Source organism: Dasypus novemcinctus, chromosome 9 (assembly GCF_030445035.2).
Source record: "Dasypus novemcinctus isolate mDasNov1 chromosome 9, mDasNov1.1.hap2, whole genome shotgun sequence".
Classification (NCBI taxonomy): Eukaryota; Metazoa; Chordata; class Mammalia; order Cingulata; family Dasypodidae; genus Dasypus; species Dasypus novemcinctus.
The window spans coordinates 101,648,794-101,672,858 of NC_080681.1; the positions used below are offsets into that span (position 1 = coordinate 101,648,794).

Genomic DNA, 24,065 nt, shown 5'->3' on the forward strand with positions numbered 1-24,065 from the left:
CCAGGCTCCCAAGCACGCTGCAAGCTCCCCAAGAGCAGGGCCCGGGCCTGGCTCTTGGTTATGTCCCCGCGGTTCGCCCAGCTCTTCCTTCAGATCTCAGGTTAAAGGCCACTCTCTTACACATACACCCAGTAGAATCTCGGCCTCCTGGTATTTGCTCCCACAGCCCCGTGTATTCTGCCCACTCCCTCCCACAAGGCCAAGGTCACTGCTACACCCAACTGCCAAAGGCTAGCCACATAGTAACGACCTAAGTGCCCAGGACACACTAGCTGTTCAATTAACGGTCAAATCAGTGAGAGGAGGGGACTTTCCAGGCGGGTCCTGAAGACTGAGACGGTGGCCAAGAGAGCGAGGGGGCGGGGAGGGCCGCGGCATGGTCAATTGCTGGGCTTCCCCGGACAGCAGATGCTTCTCAAACACAGTCCCTGTGCCAGGGAGAGACCCCGAGAGCTATGGCTGCGCGGTGGGGGTTATTCCAGGAAGGCGTGCGCCCCCCACTGAAGGCAGTACAGACTCAAGGTGGGACTTGTTGTTGGTGGGGAGGGTGGGGCGATTTCAAGAGAAGCCGTGGAGCAACTTGCCAGGTGGAAGGACCTGCCCCCGCAGGCCGTACACAGGGTCAGCCTGGCCTGGTGTGGGCACAGGGCAGGAAGGGAAGGGTGGTGGGGGCAGTTATAAAGGGTCAGGGTTCCAGGCTACGGCGCCTGGATGGCAGGCCATGGGGAGCCATGGGTGGTCTCTGAGCAGGGGAGGCTCTGGCAGGATTTTCCCTGGACAGGTCACTATGGGCCCAGAAGGATGTCCTGAGATGGAGTTGACACAGGAGATAAGCTGAGGGCACCCATCTTTCAGGCCCTCAAGCCTCTCAGGCTCAGTTTGCCTCTCACGACCCCCCTTCCCTCCCCAGCTGCTGCGCCCCACCCCACTCCCAAGACCCCGGCCAGCAAGGCCAGGCCAACCCCAGAAACTCGCTCCTGGGAACTTCCTGTGAGGACAGAGGCTCCCGAGGGTCCTGGATCCAATTAGGCTGGTTTCCGCTGCCCGGCGGGCTGGGAAGGGCTGTTTCCATCGTGATGGGGTGCTGCTCAGCCAGGGCGGGGGCAGTGCTTAGGCCCTGGCCAGGGCGGGCTGGGATGCTACCCCTCCCACCCCCATCTCCCCAAGCCGCCCAGAGACCGCCAGGGCAGTGACCGTCTCTGCAGCCTCAGTGCCCTCGCCTGGGAGACGGGCCGTGGCACCTTCAGGGCGAGAGGATGGTCTGGAGGTTCCGACACACACCCCTCCCGACCTCTTTCCCTTCTGTCAGCGTGAAATAATAATGACAGGGGTGATGATGATGACGACGATGATGATGACGATGACGATGGGAGTTACTGAGCACTGACTTCCCCCGTGCCGGGCACTGTTAGAAGCTTTACAAGCATTTCTCGTCTCATCTTCTAATAACTCTTTGGGGTAGATGCTGTGATCATTTCAAAATAGGGCACACATCCAGAAAGAAGCTCAGAATATAAACACAGAGCTTAATGACTTTTTATAAAGCAAATATCCAGGGTACCCCAAAACCCCCATCTTAATTAAAGCCTCTTCCCTGTCCCCCGAGGGTCCCCATCCTCCTGGTTTCTATGGAATCTCTTCCTTATTTGAGGTGATTAATGAGGCTCAGAAAGGTGTAACTTGCCCAAGGTCAGGCAGCTGGTAAGTGGCAAGGGAGCTGGAACCCTCGGCCATCTGCTCGCCCTGTGACCTTGGGCAAGTCCATGCCTTCTCTTGGCCCCCAATTCCCTCCTGTATGAAACAAAGGGGTTCAACCAAATCATAGCCTGGGTTCCTGGACCTCCGAGAGGCAGCATGGCCACTCAGGGGTTAAGAGTATGGATTCTGGAAGTAGACAGTCTGGGTTCAAAGCCCAGCTCATGTCCTTGGGATGTTACCTAAATCCCCTAGCCTCGATTTTCTCATCTGTGAAGTGGGGACGACAATGGCCCAGGACCCAGGGCAGGCAACCTGGGGGGGCAGGTCATACTGGACTCGGGCACAGGGTGGAGGCAGGGACACAAGGTGGGCCCTGAACAGGGCGAAACAGCTAAGGGTGGTCAGAGAGGGGTGGGGAGGGTCTGGGGTGGAGCAGTGTGGGGTGGGCTTCTGAAGACCCCACCCACCTCCTAACATCCTCTCCCAGCAATCCATGCTACTGCCTTCTCCGAAGTCCTTGATTATGCCAAGCTTGGTCCCCTGCCGGGCCACTGCCCGGGCTGTTCCCTCTGCCTGGGATGCCTTCACCTGGCGAGCTTCAGGTCACAGCTCAGGTATCGCTTCTCCCGCACACACCCTTATCGTCACCCACCACAGTAAATCTACAACGGGAAGCTATAGGGAAACCGTCATCAGACAAAAGAAGTTCCCTCCTAGCATTTACCTTTGTAATCAGCTATTCATTTCTGTGCTCTTTTATACCATGTCTCCCCTGCCAGAGCAGGGACCACGTCAGTTTCCCTCACTTTAATCCCCTGCATCTAGCACAGGGCCTGGTAGGCAGAGAATGCTCAGGAGATGGAAACGAGCTGCCTGCTCCATCACTCCAGCCCACCCGGCCTGAATGAGGTGCCCATGTGTGTGCAAGAGTGTGCACAACGGTCCACGTGCAAGCCCAGAACACAAGGCTACATTCTCATGCGGGTAAACAAATGTGCACGCAAGACAGGCTGCATATAAAAACACACGTGTGCACCTGTTCATCTGGGGAGAGCGCAGTGGTATGCGGAGGGTGAACAGGAGTGCGTGCGTGAGAGTTTACACGAGTGCAAGAATACAGAAGATGAGCGGGCGCATGGCTGGGGGATGCGCGTGGCTATATGCACAGGCAAGGAGGCCTGTGGGTGTCAGGCCACAGCGGGGTGGGGGTTAGGGCCAGGGTGGCTGTGGAATGGCTGATGGTATGAATTCATGTGATATACATGTATTCACACCATTCATGTGGTGTTCATGGGGCAGAGTGTGCGCATCGCAGCTGGGTGACCCAGGCCTGGAACGGCCGGCAACACATGCCCTCAGGGGTCTGAAGCCTTTGCCCAAAGTTCAGCAAAAGACCCAGGTGGTGGGGACCTCCCAGGGACACCCTGGATGAGGCCATGTGGGTGAGGTGTGGACAAGGAAGGAGCTCTCGGGCCCCCAGGCCGAACCCCCTGGTCCTCCCCCACCTTACCCACCAAAGACACCACTCGGCACCCCCCACACCCGACCCCTTCCAAAGCCCGGCCCCAGCCTCAGCTGTGGCGTAGCCGTCCCCACCACAGCCCAGCCCACCTCCAGCACCGTCACCTCCTCAGTCGCACCTGCTTGCCCCACCTGCTTGCCCGGTCCTTACATCACCTCTTCCCTCCTCCAGCGGCCTGAGCACCCGTGCTCAGGAATGTTTTCCCGACTGGGAGAGAGCAAGCAGCCTCTCAGCGGGGGTCTGTCCTCCCTTTATCCCCAAGGCAGAAAGCCCCCAGGCGAAGGGGGGGTGTGCGTGTGGGCTTGGCCGAGGCTCGCTTTTCTCCCTTCTCCCTTTGGTCTCCACGGCCTATAAAACGAGGTTTGACCAGGTGCTCTGTGCCCTCGACCTCTCTCCCAACAGTGCACAACTAGGATCTCTCCAAGAATGGTGAGTACTTCACCGGGGCTGCACTGAGAGAGAACTAGGTCTCCTTTCTCCAGATAGACCAAGCGGGTCCAATTCCTAGGTCAAGGGCCTAGCACAGGGCTCCAGACAGAAGAAGCCCAGGAAATACCGAGGATTCGGGCACCCTCGGCGCACTTGTTCGTTCATTCACAGTCAACGCCGCGCTCCGAGGCTGCTGCACTCAAAGAGCTCTCCAGCCAGTGGGAGAGACAGAGGCAACTGAAGCCAGGAATCCACGAGGTCAGAAGCACTGCGAAATCATCCATGGACATCCCTTGCCGGCACTGTTCACAGGTGAAGTGCAGCCCCCCACACTTTGTAGAGGAAATTCTTTCTAGCAACAAGAAGTGTCTGACAACCAGAGGACGGGGGTCCTGGTGAGGAAAGGAGCTCCCCGTCACTGGAGACGGGTTTCTAGCAAAGAGCAAGAGGAACTTTGGTCAAGAATGTGGGAAGGGGGTCCATCTCTGTGCACGGACCAGGTAGAGTTGGGCTTCTAAGGAGGAGTGGGGAAGAGCAGGAGCTCTGGGACAGAGTGCTGGGTTCAAATCCCCACAATGCCACTTTCTAGGTCCCTGACCTTAGGCAAGTTCCCTAAACTCTCTGTGCCTTATTTCCTCTTCTGTGAAATGGGGGTGATAACAGTGAGGATTAAATATGCTCAAATTCACAGAGAACGTGGCCAGGCACACAGTGAGACCGGGCCACTAAGTACGCCAGGGAATGTCACTTTGTTAGATTCTAAATCCAAGTTGGATCATGCTAAGATTTCAAGTGTCAAAGGTTCTAAGGTGGAAAACTTCTCAGATGTTCAGATTCTGAGATTCTGTGATTTAATCACTTTATCATTTCCTAGCAGCGGCCCTTAGCCTCCCAGGGGAAAGCAAGGACAGACTTGGGGTAACAGCATCCCCCCCAGGCCCTGCCCAGCAGCCGGGGCTGCACCGGCTGGACCCCGGCATTCCCTCACCCCTGCCACCCCAGCCATACTGTGCCAGAACCACCTGTCCGCTCGTTTGCATGGGGCCCAAGCACATTCCAGTGGCGGCAAGAAGTACAAATAAACAAATAAATGAGAACATGTCAGATACTTAGAGGAGCAGCAAGAGAAAATGACAATGAGAGAGGCAGCAAGAAGCTACTTTAGAGCAGTGGTCAGGGAAGCCGCTCAACGGTGGTGACATCTGAGTCAAGGCCTGTGACACAAGAAGGCACCAGCCACGCAAAGATTTAGGGAACAGCATTGCAGGCAGGGGAACAGCAAGGGCAGAGGCCCCGCCAACGAGCTTCATTTGGCGTGGCCAGAGGCGTGAGGTGGGCAGGGGAGAGCTGAAGTTGAAAGGTAGGCAGGAACAGACCTCAGAGGGTCTTGCAGTCCCAAGAGGACTTCAGATTTTAACTTTTTCTTCTAAACGCATAGGGAAACACTAGAATTCCAGCATGGGAATGACAAGACAAAATAGAGCTTTCAGATTGAATCATTTCTCTCCAAGATCGTTTTCAAAATCAAGGAAGGGAGAAGCAGATGTGGCTCAAGCAGTTGGGTACCCACCTACCACATTAGGAAGTCCCGAGTTCAGTTCCCATGCCTCCTAAAAAAAAAAAGAAGGAAACGAGCAGACACAAAGAGCACACAATGAATAGATAAAGAGAGCAGACAGCAAAGGCAAAACAATGGAGGGGGGGAAATAAATAAAAATCCAGGGAGAGGCAAGGATGGTAATCAACAATCCCCTGTAATTCAACTGGTATATACTGAGCTCCTACCACGTGCCTGGCCAGGGCTGGGAGACATCACCATCACTCCCAACAACCCAAGAGAGATTCCCAGAGAGAACTCCATTTCAGAAATGAAAAAAAAAATGAGGCTCTGAGTGGGGAAATGCACCCCAGGTCACAGAGGGCCACAAAAGGGACTTGATCGCAAGACCCATCATGACATCTGGGAACTCCTTCGGTGTTTTCAGGCCTCTCTTTTCCATGAGACCTTCCTTGGGGAGTCCCATGGGCCCCCAGCAAACACTGCCCTGGCCAGTGCTTCACACACCCCAGCGTCACCTCTTCCCCCCGTCAGCCTCAAAGCCGAGAGGACTGCACTTGTAGCTTACATGTCAGTGTCCAACCTGTGCTGGGTGAGCTGAGGAGTAGATGATCGGATGGATGGGTGGATGGACACACTACTGAAACAACTAGCAGATAAACTGATGAATGCACAAAGAAACAATAAAGGGATGGCCTAGCAAATAAATAAATCAACTAGCCCATGTCAGAGGAATGAATGAACTAAGGACTAAACGACTCTTTTCTTTACAGAGAGGCAGGGCAGGGAAGTGCCTGCCCAGGGAGGGGCTGGAGCCAGGCTAGCTTCAGACCTGGTCCAAGCCTTGCCCACACACCAGCTTCCTCCTTTCCTCCATCCTGCCTCCATTTCCCCGGGCCCTAGAGAACCTATTCCTCAGCCCCTGGGACGAACCCAGGCCACGGAGAAGCCCACCCCGTGGCCGCCAGCAGCAGCAGCAACCAGTGCTCTCCCGGGCTGCATGGAGCCCTGGTGGTGGGCAGGGCGGCGCACTCTCCCTCTGAGGGTCCCACAGCCTCAAGTGCCAAAAGGAAGGGAGACAGGAACCCCAGGGACCTGAATCACCGGGTGACTTCAAGCCAGTGGCTTCCCCTCGAGCACCCAGATGGCCCCCAGGGCCTTCTGGCTCAGGCACTCTTTTGTGGGGGCCGGGAGAGGCTCTGGATTTGTCCTCAGTCGCTAGGGTTAGAAGGATTTAAGAGGGAAAAAACCTAGAAGGTGGCAAATAGTCGCATCCACAGTACCAAAGACCCACCGCTCAACTCTTCCAAGCCTCTGTTTCCTAAATTTAAAAATGGGATAATTACCCCCACCTTGACAATTTCACCCCCACTGAGTTTCTGAGAGAACCTAAGTTGCTAACAGCCAAGCACCACACTGTGCAAACTGTAAAATGCAATTCCCTAGGTATGATGGCTGGGGGGGAGGGGAGCATACTGTTCCATTCTAATCCAGCTCTGTCCAAAACAAATATTCCAGGGATTAGGGACCCCAATGGAGAACAGTGCAAAGAGCCCAGAAATGGGAGCCTGAACATCTGGGTCCCTTTCTCAGCTCTCCTTTTAACTGGCAGTGTGACTTTGGGCAAGTCACTTCCCCTCTCTGGACCTCAGTTTCTCCATCTGAAAAATGCCTGGCTTGGCACCCCCTGAACCAGTCACACAAGTTCTGCAGCCCTCAACCCCAGCCCTCACCCCGACTCTGCCCTCAGGGAGCTCATGCTGCCCAGGGGAGCCAGGATATAGAGCAGGAGTGGATGGGATGTCCAAGGGATGCTGAGGTGGGGGGTAGACAAGCTCAACAACAGAGCACAGAGTCCTCCCAGGACAGAAAGACTTTCCCAAGAGGGGAACGACCAGGCCAACCCTCCCCTGGCACCTGGGGCGGCAGCAGCCACCGCACACCATCCAGGCCTGGCCTGCAGAGCCCTCTGCAGCCCGCAGAGTCAGCAGCTGGCCAGTCCGAAGAGATACCTGAGGAACTTAGCCGAAGTCCAGCCTACCTCCAACAGAGGAGCCTCCAGAGTGCCAGGGCAGGGGTGGCAGGAAGGGGTAAGAGCGCACCCAAAGGGAGAGGCTCAGGCCATCGGAACTTGCAAACCCGCCGCCCTCATCAGCAGATCACCTCTCCTGCACCTCCCCTCACATAGGACCCACAGGGGCTGCAGGCCTGCACCCGGCCAAGAGCTCACCACCAGACATTCATCACCAGATGCCACCCCAGGGCGCCAGCAGGCCCAGGAGGGGCTCTCCAACTGCAAACCGCCAAACAGTTGCCAGGGATCACCCCAGCACCCAGGACAAGACTCCTACTTACAAGGAGGCCCCCAGCCACCCAGGAAGGAAACAAGGCTAACAACCCCCACCTCCCACCCCCACCTCCCACTCACAACTCTGGGAGGTCCACACTGCCTGGGGGCAGGGTGGGGGAGGAGCAGGGTTATTTCCTCAATACCAGAGGTCTTAGCTGGAAGCCCTGGGCTGTCTCCCCCAAATCTTGCGATATAGTTCCTTGGAATGCCATTTTTATAGAGCCCCTTCCAAAAAACGGTTCTCAATCTCCCCAAACCCGCATCCCCAAACCTTCTCATCTCCCGGCGCGGCTCTGAGAAACCGTCAGTTAACTTTTCCCCTAAATCCTGCAAAGGCGTCTGGCTGGGGGATGAAATGGGCCCCGAGATGCTTTCGCGGCATTTCACCGCCTTCGGGGGAAAAAAAAAAAAAAGACTAAAAAAAAAGACTTAAAAAAAAAAAAAAGAAAACTTTCGGAGTTAACTTTAAATTCCCAGCTCTCCCTCCCAAATCGCCCAGCGGCTTCCTTTTTTTTTCTTTAAAGTGCAATTGCATTGTGTCTCACCTCCCCGAAAGGCTTGCGGCTGTCGCCAAAGAAAAGGAAAAAAGCCAACCCTTCGGGTGCCCCCTCTGCTTCCAGCCGCCTCTCCCACATTCTCAGACAGTTTTATTAAAATTTTCAGACAAAAGAAAAACAAAAATGGCAGCCTGGCTTATTTTTAAAACAGGACAGGGACGCCATATTCTGCAGATCTGCAAAAAAAGGGAGAAATCCGGCGCTGGCCGCCCCACCGGGCCGGCTGCAAAGTGCGCGAACCGCGCCGTTTGCAATCCGTTTATTTGCATTAAGCCCCATGAATCATTGTTTACCGGAGAATTGCAGCAGGTTTGAATAGCCCGGCTTAAGAAAACACATACACACACGCACACACACACGCACACACTCGGAGACCAGACCCAGACACGCTGCCGGAGACACTTCCTACCCCGCGCGCCGCCGCCGCCGCCGCCACCGCTACGGACCCGGCCCGAGGCACCGCGGTCCCCGAGCCCTCCGAGTGCCCGGCCCGCGCTGACAGCGCCCGCGCCCAGGCCCGCGCCCCCGCCCGCAACTCGGCGCAACTTTCCCGCGGGCGGGCTCACCGGCGGGCGCCCGCCGCCGCCGCCGGGCCCGCTCCCCGCGCGCCCGGGGCCCGCACGGACCTGGCTGTGTGGCGGCGGCTCCGGGACGCGGCCGCAGCCCCGCGCCCGGCGGCCGGAGCAGGGCCGGGCTGGGGCTCCGGCTCCGGGCTCCGGCTCCGGCTCGGTGCGGAGCCGCGCGCAAACCTTCCGGGTCGCCTGCTGTTCACTTCTGGGTTCTGCAAGCGCCGAGGCGGCGGCGGCGGCGGGCGGGAGGCTGGGTCTGCAGCGCCGCGCGGCCCCCCGTGCGCTCGGCGAGCCCCCGCGCCAAGCGCCGGGCTCCGGGGGGGGCCGCGTCGGGCCCCCGCCTCTCCGGCTCCGCAGCCCGTCCGGCCCCGGGGGCTCCCGCGAGTGGGCAGTGCCCGGCACTGGCGACGGCGCGCGAGGGGAGGGGGCCGGGCGGGGGGCGGGCCGCGCGCTGGGGGCCCCGCTCGGGCCCCGGGGCCTCGTCTCGCGCTCGCCGCCGCCGCCGCCTCGCAAAGTTGCGCTGCGCCCCCCGCCCGCGCTGCGCCGGAGGCAGAGCCACAAAGGAACTCCGCGCCCCCCTCCGCCCTCCCGAGCCGTGCGGGGAGGGCACCGGCGCCCGGCCCTAGGACAGCCCCTTCCCCAGCGCGGGGGCTCCCGGGGCCCCGGCGGCCGCCGCCATTGTCCCGCCCAGGCCCGCCTGCCGCCTTGCCACCCCCTGCACGGTGATGGCGGGCTGGGGACCCGGACCTGGCGGGCCACGGCCCTGAGTGGGCCGTGGCAGGCTGCCTCTGGGGGTCTCCTTCGCGGACGGCGGGCCGAAGGGGAGCCCCAGAAAGGACCCCCACACCTGATGGCCAACAATCGTGTTCAAAATACAGGCTGGGATTTTGTTTGTTTGTTTTATTTTATTTTTGCGAAAGATGAGGACCCGGGGGCGGGCAGAATTTTGCACCGGCCAGGCCATCCTTCCCTCTCTAGGCTCCGTCTCTCCCTGGCCCTAGGCCGAGCCCCAGCGGGTGGGGCCACCCGAGGCTGTCAGCGGCTCTTCTCCAGAGTCTATCAGAGGTGGCACCGGCTGTCCCCCAGCTGCAGACCTCAGAGCCATCTGTGCGTAACTCCTCCTCCCGCCTCACCCTCCCCAGCCAATCAGTCACCAGGTCCTCCTGATTCGGCCTCCCGGGCCGTGGCAGTTTCCAAACTTCACTTCTACCTGAGGAGGCGGCCTGACCCTGGACCCTTTCACTGTCTCCAAATTCCACGGCACTCGCTGCCTCCCAGCCTCTGCGCCAAGTTGCATCAGGGCTGGCCCTGCCCTCAGGGAGCACCCAGTCCAGTAGGAAGAACACACACATAAAAAAATCATCTGTGTCCACCAGAAAGCTTTTCTCGATTCAGTAAGTAAATATTTATTGAGCACCTACTAAGCCTGAGGGGCAGGGCTAGTGGGTGGGGAACAGAGCTGTGAACAGAACTGAAAAATTCCCTGCCTTCGCTGAACTTCTGGTCTAGCAGATGCTGTGAGCCCCTTAAGGGCAGGGTCCGTGGGGACCCTGTTTGTTGCCAAGCCCCATCCTTACTGCCTGGCCCCAAGCAGGGGCACAAACAATTGTGTGTGGCATGAATAGTTGGAATTACAAAGAGCTGGGCAAGGACACAGAGGAGGCCACCCTTTCTCTCAGAAGAGTGGAGGAAGTCTTCAGAAACTGGTTCAGGGGTGAGTCAGGTGGGGAAGCAGGAAGAGCCTTCCAGGGTCCAGAAAAATGGGGGTGATGAAAGTACCAACCCCTAGTGTCCATGAGATAAATTAATAAACGGGGAAGAAGAGACAACTCTCTCAAGCAGAAAAGTCCCAAATAATTTATGTAGGTACTCCACCTTCAAGGAGAGGGGAGCAGAGTGACTTCTTTCCAAAGTGTACAGTCGGGAAGGGAGAAGAAAGGAGTCATTTTACACTGGAGAAGCCTGACCAGTACTCCTGCAGCCAGGTGCAAGCAAGGCCAATCCTAACAGCCATAAATCATGCTGATAGCAGGTACCCTTGAGATGAGTGAGGAAAGCAATACTTTCCCTTTGTGACCTTCCCCCTAATAACCACAGCTCCAGGCTGATCGTGAGAAAAAACATCAGACAAGCTCCAGTTGTGGGGCATCCTACAAAATACCTGACCAGCGCTCCTCAAAGCTGTCAGGGTCATCAAAAACAAGGAAAAGTCCGAGAAACTGTGACAGCCAAGAGGAGCCTAAAGAGATATGATGATAAAATGTGATGTGGTGTCCTGGACGGCATCCTGGAACAGAAAAAGGACTTGAGGTAAAAACGTCGTTAAACAAACTGTGGATTTGAGTTAATGATAATGTCCCCATATTGGTTCATTGATTGTAACAAATGTAACATAACTAATGTAAGATGTTAGTAATAGGGAAAACTGGGTGCAAGGGTATATGAGAACTCTCTATACTATCGTCTCAGTATTTTCAAAAATCTAAAACTGGTCTAAAAATTAAGTCAATTAAAAATGAAAAATATTTTGGAAAGTACCAACTTACAGTGTCGTGGGGGAGTTTGCTAAAATTATGCTTGATACAGCACCTAATTCTAGTATTATGACAGCATCATCATCATCACTCTAGGCATTCAGAACTGCGTATGCCAAGGCAGAGGAGTTTGAAGGGGAGAGGGGGGTAGCAGACAGAATCCTGAAGGCCTTGCTGCTGAGCTGGGACTTTTAGAAGGATTTTTGGTGGGAGGATGGCATGTCCTGGCCAATGCCTGCCTTACCAGCCTCCTCTCTGACCACTCTTGCCTGGAAAGCTATGCTCCAGTGGACAAAAAGAGCTGCGCCTGAGGCCCTGCCATCTCCCTTCTAGGCCTTTGACAGGCTATTCCCTCTGCTGCGAATACCCTCTCTTGCCTCTTCACCGCACCTTTCCTGGCCACCTTCAACTCATCCTTCAGGTCTTAGCTTAGATATTTTCTAAGAAGTCTTCTGGAATCTTCTATAATACCATGGAAATGGTCTGAATGGAGTTAGTACGGCGTGAGGTGCAGGGAGCCAGGGATGGAGAGACTGAACTCATCTCCTTGCCCTGGCACCCACAGCCCTCTCTCTGCAATCCAGCCACACTAGATGCTGCCCTTCCCTAAACTCACTGTGTGCCTTCGTGCAGCCAAGCCTCTGCTCATGCTGTTCCCTCTGCCTAAGACCCTTATTCCTTTTCTCCCCATCTCCCAAATCTCTGGTGAACACCTACTTATGAAGGCTCAGCTCAAAAGTCACCTCCTCTGGGAAGCTGTTCTAGATCCTCTGGATGGAAAGAGGCATTCTCCTCTTGGTTCCCAAGAGCACCATAGTCCTCTGGTCACACCACTGGCTCAGCACTTATCTAAGTGCCTCACACTAAATGTTTGCTGAATGGATAGACAAATGATGGGACAGAAAGCAAGGCCACTTTTATCCTCTCCACTTCTGCAAATCATCTGCATCCTCCTCCAGGAAGCCCTCCAGGGCTGCTCTAAACCACTGACTTCCTTCCCTCTTCTTTAGCATTTACAATTTAGCCCCCAGTTGTATTCTAACTGTTGTGTGTATAATTATCCGTCCCTTGGATTAGAGAAAATTCTTTGAGGAAGTAACCATGTCTTATATTTTCTGGTTTTTTTCACTCATTCATTCATTCAGCAAGTACTACTACTGTGTCTCAGCACCCCATGCACAGGAGATGCAGAGAACAAGACCCACGTCCTGCTCACAAGGAGTATCTGTTAGGTTAAGCCAGGCTCTGCTGCAGTGATGAAGAACTCCACAATCTCCGTGACATAACACAGCGGTAGTTTGCTTCTCACTCAAGTCACATGCCCATCGTGGTCCTCTGCTGTCGTGACGCGGTGACCTCCACTGAGGAGTCCCTACCTGCAGCTGCACCCCCTGGCACGTGTCTTCTCAGTTACCGTGGCAGGGAGGACTGGAGAATCGTGCATGGGTTTCTCACTACTTCAGCCTGAGAGTGACACACAATTCTCCCCTTCACTGTCCATTGGCTGTGACCAGTCATATGGTCCTGCTCACCTGCACGGGGGGGGTGGGGGGGGGTGGGAGTTAGTGTTCCTCGGGAGGGACAGGAGACCTGGACATCGGTGAATTCTCCCACAGTCTGTTCCAGGAGACAGATTTTGACGAATAATAACTCAGTTATTCAATTAGGTCTCATAAGACCTACAAAGGAGAGGTGTGAGGTATCAGAGCTGTGGGTAAGAGAAGGGCAGAGGCAGCTTCCCAGAGGGACATGTAAGCTAAGACCGGGGAAGAGATGAAAGACGCGTATTTCCAGCAGAGGGAACAGCATGCAGTTTCTGAGACAAGGAGGAGCTTCCCACATTGAAGGGACAGAAAGAACTGTGGAGCTGGAGTAGGACAGTGGGGGATGGGCTCTGAAATGACACTGAGGGCTAGATGTCCCATGGGCCCTGGTAAGGATCTAGGATTTTCACTGAAGAGCTCTGGGAAGTCATAGGAAAGTGGGAGTTAAGAGAAAAGTGAAGTGGTGAAATTTCTTTGTCAAAAGGCCTGTGTGACTTCTGGGTAGGAATGACTGGAATAGGCTAAATGGAGAAACAGGAAGCCAGTGGGGAGACTTTCAAAGTCCTCCAGGTAAAGATGATGGCATTGGTGGAGGTGGAAAGAAGTGGACGAAGGTGAGACATGTTAAGGCCACCGTGCTACCAGGACTTGGTGACTGATGGCTGTGGGAGTGAGAAAGCAGGAGATGGTCAGACAATTTCTAGGTTCGTCCCTCACCCCAGCCCACTGTGACACCGAGTGAAAGCAGCTTCTTTCCTCCAGATGTATGTTAAAGACCAACTCCTGAGACACTGGGGTTTCAAAGAGAGAAAGAGTTTATTTATTTGTGCAAGCAATGGAGCACAGTGGTCTAATGGCACCAGACTGCCTCTTGAAACTGCAGTAAAGCTGATAATTTATAATAACCAGATTTAGGGGTTTATGCTAATGAGTAATTGGGGTGGGGTTGGCTTTCATCTTTCATTAATAAACATTAAGAGGGAAACAGTTGTGGCTCAACTGATAGAGCATTCACCTAACATATGGAGGGTCCAAGGTTTCGATATCCAGGGCCTCCTGACCCAAGTGGTGAGCTGGCCCATGCGCAGTGCTGCTGTGCGCAAGGAGTGCTGTGCCATGCAGGGGTGTCCCTGCCTAGGGGTGCCCCACGTGCAAGGAGTGTGCCCGGCAAGGAGAGCCGCCCAGCGCGAAAGAAAGTGCAGCCTGCCCAGGAGTGGCACCGCACACAGGGAGAGCTTATGCAGCACGATGACACAACAACAACAACAAAAAAGTGACACAGTTTCCCGGTGCCACATGACAAGAATGCAAGTAGACACAGAAGAACACACAGCGAATGGACACAGAGAGCAGACCTCAGGGGGGAAGGGGAGAGAAATAAATAAAATAAATCTTAAAAATAAAATAAAATAAACATTAAGAGGCTGAACAGAATGGGGGTGAGTACCAAACTGGGGTAAGTCACAAGATTACAATCATTATCAAAGATCAAGGCATCTGGGATGGGGAGTGTGGCAGTTTGATATTATTTATGAATTCCAAAAATAGATACAGATTATGTTTGTAAGCTGGTCTGTTCCTCTGGGCGTGATAACCTTTGCTTGTATTAGATCCAGCTGAGACATCTGATTAAATCATATTAAGATTAGGGCTTTGATTCGGAGTGAAACTCAGCATTGTGTCCCAGCCCCGTTGGTGGGCTGATAAAACAAACTCTCACATGGAAGCAGATACACAGAAAAAGACATAGCAGAGGAAAGAACTTGGTTTCAAAGCTGGAACTCTGGGGAGAGTTGAGCCATTTACCTGAGAGTTTACAGCTGAGCTTTCGAAGAGACTAGGACAGCTGAGCCCGGAAAGAAGCCCCGGAAAGAGAGATGAGCCTTATGCCAGTCTACAGCTAAGATCAGAAGAAGCTGGACCTACAGAGCCTTAAGAGGAAAGAGGAAGGCTGAACCCTCCCAGATGTCACCTGCCATCTGTGTCAACACATGGCAACAGACTTTGGGTGAGTAAGTACCTCTTATGGTACCCTGAGCTGGACTCTTTAGGGTCTTGTAACTGTCGGCTTCTACCCCAAATAAAAATAACCTTTATAAAAGCCAACAGATTTCTGGTACTTTGCATCAGCATCCCTTAGGCAGACTAATACAGAGGGTACAGAACAAAGGTCAGTTTCAAGGTTTTTCATATGGGTATTAAACAGGAGGGTAGAGTGGTTATCTTTTCAATAGAAATGGTCATATACAACGGTAAGATCCATCTGGCATAATCATCACAATGGCAGGTTTTTAGTTGGAACTGGCCATATACAAAGGATGAGTTTGGTCTAGACAGGTTCAGTAATTTCAGATATCAACCTTAGGCTTTCTATAATTTACTGGATGTACAAAGGCATTTATATAATAATTTACTAATCATAATTATTTGTTAATTCTTAACTCTCAGTTATAACTGTACCCAGGACAAGATTCCCCTCCTTAAGCTTTTAGTAAAATGAGCTGCCTATTGAATGTTAGGTTGGCACTTGGTTGCCTGGATTGGCATTGAGTGGAGAGGAAATATGAGTGGAGGACAGAGACTGAAGGTGCACTGGAAGTAGAATGTCAAAGCGGGAAGTGACTCGGACTTTGTAAATCACTGGAATATGAGGAAATCTTGGAATGTCATTGGATTTCCACAAGCTGTGAAGGAAGAAATTCAAGTCAATTTCTATTTCCATCTCAAAGGACTAGGAATTTGGACTCCAAGTGCAAAGAATGATGTGACTGATTTGCAATATCTACCATTGACAGGGACAGTTATCCCACAGGCCAGCCTTATTCAGGGGCTCCTAAATCTACAAATTAGCTACTGTTTGCTTAGCCAGGCTAAGCATCTTAGTCCTCTTTTGTGTCTCTAGCACCCCTAGCACCTAATACAGGTTTACACACACAGTGTGATTTTGTTCAATCTCTCTCTCTTTTTTTTTTTAATTAGAGCAGTTGTAGGTTTGTTGCCAGATTTTCTCTAGGTTCTTGACTGTTACAAAAAAAAAGAATTTAAGAACATGCCAGTTTATTCAGGCCAGTAGTTTATTAAGAAAATGCAAGAAGAGAAAGAAAATAACAGATTATGGGTCCCAGGTATACTTGTGGGCTGATCCAGGCGGAGAGCAGAAAGGGCAAAAAGGGCTGATTTACAGGTTACAAATCCCCACTACAGATTACAAACTCCCAGGGGTCCCAGCACTTGGGTGCTGGTCCAGGCAGAACTAGAAAAGGCAAAAACAGGGTCAATTTAAGTTTCTGCACTTGCTTTTTAAATCGTTATTCCTCCCACTTGCTCATTTTGGGGAGGGATCCCAGTTGTTTGCTGTTTTGATTGTTTACCCAACCCATCAATTGTGGGGGGGGGCGGGGGGGGGGCGGCAGGGGGAGGCAATGATAAATCCCCTTGGGAATATCCTGGGCTTTTCCTTGATCCTAGACATCAAGGAAATTTCTCGTGGGTTCTTACAGCCACTTTCTCGTATGGGGAGGTCTTTCTCTTAGAGGATTTCCAGGTGGGATTCCATGGCCATGTGTTTCACAGCCGTGGTTTGCTGCCAGGTCCCAGATTTGTCTTTTTATTCCCTAAACTAGCCTGCCTCAGGTTTACAGAAAAAATCATGCAGAAAGTACAGAGTTCCCAACTATTACCCCAACCGCCCAGCCCCCCAATGTTTCTGATTTATGTCCCACAAGAGGCCATGGATATTAACAGGTTCAGGGTTTCGAGAGCTGGACGTGGGCTTGAATACCAGCTTCACTCATTCCTTCCGGGACTCGCTTTCCTCACACATGTGCAACGTGTATTATTATGAGGGCTAACCTAGGATAGCACGCATGTGTGCTCGACCAATGGTTATACACACATGCCAACACATTCTCCTATTTTGCCAGTGGCAGACATTGCTAATCAGTCACAGAAACTTTTTGTGCTGGAGCCCAGACTCAGGGCCATACTCCTCTTAGCACAGCACTCCAGATAAAGCTCACTTGCAGGTCTTAACTGTGTCCTCTCTCTTCCCTCCCCTTAGCTCTGTGAGAAGCTCACAGAGGAGTCGTTCTGCTTAGGAAAGCACCTCGTGGCACAACTGGAGGGCAGGGGCAGTTCTTTGGGAAGTGATGATACTCTGTAGTGTAGTGGTACAGGAGAGACCCAAAAAGGTCTAAAAGCAAAGTGTGTGTTTAGAGAAAGGTGTGTCATTATCCAGCCGGTGGGTTGCGGGGTGGGAGAGGAGTAGCAGGGATGGCTGGGGCCAAGACGCCCCAAAGGGCGGCTGTGGTGTGGAACCCACAGGTTAGGGAGTCAAGCAAGGGATTTGAGCCAATGCACTCTCAGAGGCCCCTGCAGTTTAACAGAGTGACAAACTCCAGAGGCACTCAGGCTTATCCCGAGGAATGGAGGAATCCCAGGATCAGCTAATTCACGCAGTCTCCCATCAAGTATCTGCCAAGGCCCACCCCATCCATACCTGACGCAAGTGACGCTCCAGGGCAGCCCTCCCTTCCTCTTCCGCCACCCTGGCCTTAGTCTCCTCCTGCCCCCTCATACCCTACCCTCTCCCCTTCAGCTCACCACCACGGCCCTGCAGGCCAACAGGTGGGCCTTATTCTCCTTTTGTAAAGCCCCCAAGAGGAGGTCCCATGAGATCTTTACTTTCCTATCCCTATCCCAGGACTCAGCCCCCATCACCAGGAAATTCTTCCTTTATTTTGATCACGCTCCCAGCCAGATCCTTGCAGGCCATCACAGGGACTTGCGAATGAGCACAAAAAGCCTTCAAAGACTTCCACGTGGTGGATCTGTAATGCAACCAAATGAATTCCTGGAAGAATGGGGTCTGAGGGGTGGGTGGGGAAACAGATCAGAGAGTTCTTCTCTGGTGAAAGGCCTCAGGGATGCTGGTCTAGCCTAAACCTTAACTCTGCAACCTGAGTCCATTTCCTCCCCTGTCTTCAGTAGTGAGCTGGACGTAGTGGGGTGAAGAGAGGTGGCAGAGAGGGGCAAGAAGGCAGTGCAGAGCCAGGAGCAAGTCAGAGTCCCGACAGGTAGGGCAGGACTTGTAGCTCTGGTCCTGGCTATGTTAAATCCCTGAGTGAGCTGGGGCAAGCCACATGCATCTCTGGGCCCTCAATTTTCTCAGCTGTGAAGTGGGCCAGTAGTACCTGTGGCAGGTTGTAAGCCAAGAGTGAGAGTGCTTTGAGGTCAGACACTCAGGGTTCAGTATTGGCTCCCACTAGCTGGAGGCCCTGCGGGCCGGGAATGCCTCGGTCTTCTCAGCAGTAAAATGGTGGCAATAATTCTTGTTTCTCAGGGCAGTGAATGAGGACGGGAAATACTAATAGCAAGCACCACCACTTACTAAGCCTTTACTCTAATGCAGGCACCTTGCTGTGCCCGATCTCACCCAGAGATGACCACGCGCAGTGCCTGGAACGCAGAGGGTGCTCAGTGAGAAGGTGCTCCCCTTTCCTGAAGGAGTGAAGTCTAAGGGGCTTATTAGCTCAGGACCATCTTTGGAAAGGGAGGCTGATGGCACTCTTTATAGCCCTTCCCTGTGGCTAGTCCACTCCAGTGCTGGGGGCAGTTCTGGACCCAGTTTCCTTTTATGACTGGCCTGGGAGCAGAAGTGCCATAATGAAAGGGCAGACAATTACCTCCCTTATAATTAACATTTGTGGCAATTAAATAATAACAGCCTTTGGTAGGTCCTGAGAACTCAGAGTGTTGATAGCATCTGGTTCTTCTCCTTTATGCAAGGAATTGCAGGCAGCCTCAAGGAAAGGATAGGGAAATCAAGGCAAAGAGAGAGCCTAGGTCACACACACACATCAGGACGCCAGAGTCAGGGGAAAGATCCTTAAAGAAGTGACTCAAGGGAAGCAGACTTGGCCCAGTGGATAGGGCGCCCGTCTACCACATGGGAGGTTCGTAGTTCAAATCCTGGGCCTCCTTGACCCGTGTGCAGCTGGCCCATGCGCAGTGCTGATGCGCGCAAGAAGTGCTCTGCCACGCAGGGGTGTCCCTTGTGTAGGGGAGCCCCACGCGCAAGGAGTGCGCCCCGTAAGGAGAGCCGCCCAGCGCGAAAGAAAGTGCAGCCTGCCCAGGAATGGTGCCGCCCACACGGAGAGCTGACACAACAAGATGACGCAACAAAAAGAAACACAGATTCCCGTGCCGCTGACAACAGAAGCAGACAAAAATAAGAACACGCAGCAAATGGACACAAAGAATAGACAACGGGGAGGGGAGGGGGAAGAGGAGAGAAATAAATAAATCTTTAACCAAAAAAAAAGGAAAAAAAAAAAGAAGTGACTCAAGGGTGGCAGGCCAGGGAGCCAATGTAGGCCAGTGGTTGAGCGTCTGCTTCCCATATACAAGGTCCTAGGATCAATCCCTGGTACCTCCAAAAAAGAAAAGTGTGCTGTGGCAGTTCTCTCCCCTCTCTGGGCTTCAGTTTCCCCAAACGCAAAATGAGAGGTTCCAACCCTTGACCCTGCCACGAATCCATTATCCTAGGCGTGGGTCTGTTCATACATATTACTGGGCAATTCTCTTTGCACACTTTGGGTTGCAAGAGACAGAAATCCATCTCAGGCTTAGCAGATAAGCAGGAAAGGGGGTTTCCAGCTCAGAGAATCCAAGAAAGGGTTGAACAGCCAAGCTGTGGGAAAAGCAGAGTCTTGTGAACAATCGGGCAGGGGACTAGAACATGTCGCTCCTCCCTATCCCTGCTTCCCAGGAACATGAGCTTTCTCCTTTCTCGGAAGGGCTCGCCAAACCCGGGCCGCCAACAGCTACCCAAGCCTCTGCTTCAGAGCTTCCACCGCATCCCCTCAATCCGCCCGCCCAAACTCATTGGTTGGACTCGAGTCAGGTGATCACCCATGGCCCAATCAGCTGCAGGCAATGGGGGCGGGGCCTGTGTTTTCCTTGGGGAGTGAGATATGGAGCCCTGAAGGGTGGCAGGCAAAATAGTAGTTGTTCGCTAAAGCAAAATTCTGTAGGTGGGCTGCAGAAGAGCAAAGGGAAATGTCCTAAAACAAAAGAGAAGACAGCACTCATCAGGAATGCAGAAATGCTAGCAGCTCACCCATGAGGGGCATAGGCAGAGCTCAGGCCAGCCCCCTGGGCCAAGTACCCAGTTCTATTTGAGGAGCTCACTTTGTACCCTTTGCCAAGGCAGGGAGAAGCAGCCCTGTGGCCCTTGTGCAATGCCCCTTGCAGGAATATAGATGGGTGCTTCCTGCCAGGCCACTTCCTCCTGCTGGGCGCAAAGTCCCCTTCTTTGGGGCAACTGTCACACCTTATTCAAAAAGGTGGTTCCAGTGGGGTCTCGAAAGTCACATGACCCTAGCCAGGCCAATCCCTGCCTGTTCTTGGCAGCTGCCTAAGGCCAAGGTCCCAGAAGAAACCATCAGAGAATGAAAATCCCCAGCCCTAGCCCCAGCCACCTCAGGGCTGGCCTAACTGCAAGCCCTTCCCTTGGTTTGGCAATGCTGAGCAAGTCAAATTCCCCTTTGGGCAGACTTATGTGCCTCGTAACCAAAAGAATCTTCACTGATACTTGCCTCAGGGTTAAAGCATGTATCAGTTCTTCTTTGTTCTGATTCTGGACTCTGAATCAACATTTTAATAAGTAATTTCCACTCCTTTGGAGGAATATGCTCCTTGACTGAGCCTCTGTTTTTGTTTTTCATCTGTAAAGATGGAGATAATAGCCTCTTTCCACAAGGTTGATGAATGGATTATTGTGCATATAATCTCTCATTATATGCGCAATAAGAATTTGTCTCCCCAGTCCTGATAGCTGACACGAGTATTCAGGTCAGCAAAGGAATAGCCCTTTTTGCAAATAAGGCATGTGACACCAGATTCACTCATCAGTCTCTCAAGACTGGACCCAGACTAGACCCTCTGGACCTGACAAAATCAAATCTGTGCTCCTACAGAGAAGAGGGTTGGAGCCTCTTGCCAAGCCTGTCAGCCTTGTAGAATGACAAGAATCTATAGGCTGACAGATTGTTGTTCCCAGGCCCATGAGGAAAATCCCAGAAAGGAAAATAGTATTAGTAACTACTCCTTACTGGGTGCTTTCGCCATGTCACACCTCACACTCAGGCCCTCTTCTGAGGCCTGATATACTTTTCAACACAATCCTGTGAGGCGGCTATCGTTTTACTGAGGCTCAGAGAGATGAAGGCCACACAACAAGAAAATTGTGAAGCCTTGTCTGACTCCATACTAGGAGCTGTCTCCTCAACTACGTTGCCTCAGCAGTCAGAACAGTCCTTCCAGCATCTCGTCCCCACACAGGCTGGCATGGGTGGGATGAGAACCTCAATGTGACAGTCCAGCCGATTCTCACTGTTCCTGGCAGTTATGTTCTGTAAAGTTGCTGCAAACACAGAGTTGGCGTATACTGCCCCGTTACTCCTAAGGGAAACAGGGTTAGTTTCCTGTGAGCAACATGCCATCAATCACATTTTGAGCACTCGATCAATACATAACCTTGTTTTATGTTTCTGTTTAAAGGCACCTTATTTAATATATATTGTTGATTCATTAACATCGAACACACAGCCAAGAGCACTATAACTCATGCCAGAATGAAGGTTATCTAACACATGTGTTTTTTTTTCTGTGTTCAGGAACATTAGACAGTACTTCAGCACCATGCTTGGGGGCCATTTTAAACAATGAAATCACCAAAATAACACAAAAATGCAAAAACAAAGAACTAAATATATCTTGAAAAGGACAGTCGTTTACAGCATGCGAGCCAAAACAAGAAGGCACAGCGCTGACTTGTTCCACCTCAGCTGGGGGCATGTGTGCTGGGCAACACATTTTTCACCTCTCTGCCCATGCACACAAATGACCATGAAAGTGCCACATGTATTGATTTTGAGGTTACAAATAAATTTTAGGGAGGAGGCAAATTCACAAATACAGAATCCATGAATAATGAGGATCAACTGTATAAAGTCATGAGGTTCCCCCTGCCCCCCACAAAATGTCCTTGTACCCCTAGTTCTTCCTCCGCCAGACTTTTCTTACCATTGTAAGCCCCGTGACTAAAACAGTGGCTAGCGCATAGTTGGCACTCAACAGATACCTGCTGAAAGAATACATTCAGTTAGCTAAGGCCTTCCTGTGGTAAGTGCCTCTCGGCAGAGATGGCAAGATAACACGTAACTAAGGGATGAGTTCTCCGACTGCTGAGTGTCAAGACCCTAGTCCCAGACATAACCAGAGATTTGGGAGAACATCTCATAGGTAAGGAAAACATTTCAGCCTTGGGAACAGAAGAGATCCCTGAGGCTGATGGGAGGGGCAAGGAGAGTCAGAAGGAAAGCAAAAAACAAAGCTTAGGAGATAGAATCCCCAAGAAGTTGCCCCAGAGACCCCTCTGGGGTGGGTTCTGAGGAAATGCCCGCAGGGCGTATCTAGGCAGATGCACCTGAGACGGCCTCACAGCTCCCCTGGTGCACACCTGGGGTAGCCGTGCAGGAGGAGCCAGGAGGCAGAACCTACAGAGGCTCAGGGCGGCACAAGAACTGCAGAGTGGCTTGTAGCCACACCAGAGCCAGACTACTTGAGTCTGAATCCTGGTTCTGTGTGACCTTAGACAAGTCGCTTAACCACTCTGTGCCACAGTTTTCTCCTCCATAACCCAAAGACAGTTAATAACATTGCCCACATTGCAGGGCTATTATGAAGACGAGCTGAGGGTCGGGTACTTTACAAGTGCTTCGTAAGTGTCTGTTATCATCATCACACAATATGTGCACCCACTGCAGAACCAGCCATGGAGACTCGTGGGAAGAGTTTCCCCTGGAAGGGGCTCTCTTGATTACACTCCTCCCAGGACAGCAGGAGGCCCACCAGAAGCTGAAAGACCACCAAGGGGGGTTCTCTCATGTGCTAGGGGTTGGACTTCATGACCCTTAAGCCCCCTCCAGCTGGCTAAGTCTACAAAATAAGATAATGTTTGTGACAGCACTTTGTTTTTTTGCTGTTGTTTTTTTTCAAAGATTTCTTTATTTCTCTCCCCTCCCCCGCATTGTCTGCTCTCTGTGTCCATTTGCTGTGTGTTCTTCTGTGTCCACGTGTGTTATCAGGCTGTACTGGGAAACTGCGTCTCTTTTTTGTTGCATCATCTTGCTGCAACAGCTCTCTGTGTGTGTGGCACCACTCCTGGGCAGGCTGCACTTTTTTCAGCTGGGCAGCTCTCCTTGCAAGGCACACTCCTTGCGTGTAGGGCTCCCCTACTCAGGGGCACCCCTGTGTGGCAGGGCACTCCTTGTGCGCGGCAGCACTGCGTGTGGGCCAGCTCGTCACACGGGTGGGGAGGCCCTGGGTATAGAACCCTGTGGTAGGCAGAGGCTCTATCAGTTGAGCCACGTCTGCTTCCCTATGTGAAAGCACTTTGAAAAACCAAAGTGTTCTAGAAATATCAGTGATTACTCATACGGATTGCAATTCTGCTTCCCCCATCCTGTCCTCGAACTGACAATTCTTTCATCAATCTCCAAATCTATGGACACTTTTTTTTAAATTACATTTTTTCCCAAATATAAAAGAAATGCATTTTGAGCCATACCAATGTCACCTAAGAGCAGCCTGCACTATGGCTCCCTCTGCGTGGAGAAAGCCAGGGTAGGAAGAGATACTGACACACAGAAAAAGCCAAGGCAAGGGACAGAAACCAGAGAGAGAATCCTGATCATATCAAAGTGCCTGCTGCGTCAAACCTGTCCCTCTACAGACTTGGGGGGTCGGCTCCTCATAACAGCAACTGTTGACAGTAGCTGACTGTATAAGTTAGAGTTCTCTAGGGAAACAGAATCAACAAGTGATATCTGTCGATAGTAAGAGATTTATCAGAGTCTGTCATGCAGCCGTGGGGATGCACAAGTCCAGGTTCCACAGGCAGGCCGCAACCAGGGGCTGCAATGAAAGTCCAGTGAAGATTCTTGAGTTCTGGGAGATGGTGGCTATCCAAAGACGAGCTGGGAAATTCTCTCTCAATGCTGGAATCACTTCCCCTTTTAAGGCATTCAACTGATTGGGTTAAGTGTCACTCTTGCTGATGCCAATCTCCCTGATGGATGTAATTATAACCAGCTATCTATGATTTACCACTGCGGTAAAGTCAATGGTAACTAAAACCCATAAATGCCCTTGTACTGCAGTTAGCCCAGTGCTTGCTTGACCAAACAACTGGGCCACAATTACCTGGTCAGGCTGACACAATAGGCTAACCATCACACT

The 24,065-nt window shown here is 52.4% G+C and overlaps 1 protein-coding gene across 1 annotated transcript in view; it reads right to left on the bottom strand.

Moving 5' to 3' along the window:
* Positions 1 to 8,908, bottom strand: part of ZNF362 (zinc finger protein 362) — a 39,249-nt gene extending 30,341 nt beyond the window's left edge. The window contains exon 1 of the mRNA XM_058303950.2: positions 8,741 to 8,908. The gene's annotated coding sequence lies outside the window, so the exon portion shown is untranslated. The remainder of the gene's footprint in view (positions 1 to 8,740) is intronic.
* Between the last annotated feature and the right edge of the window lie 15,157 nt (positions 8,909 to 24,065).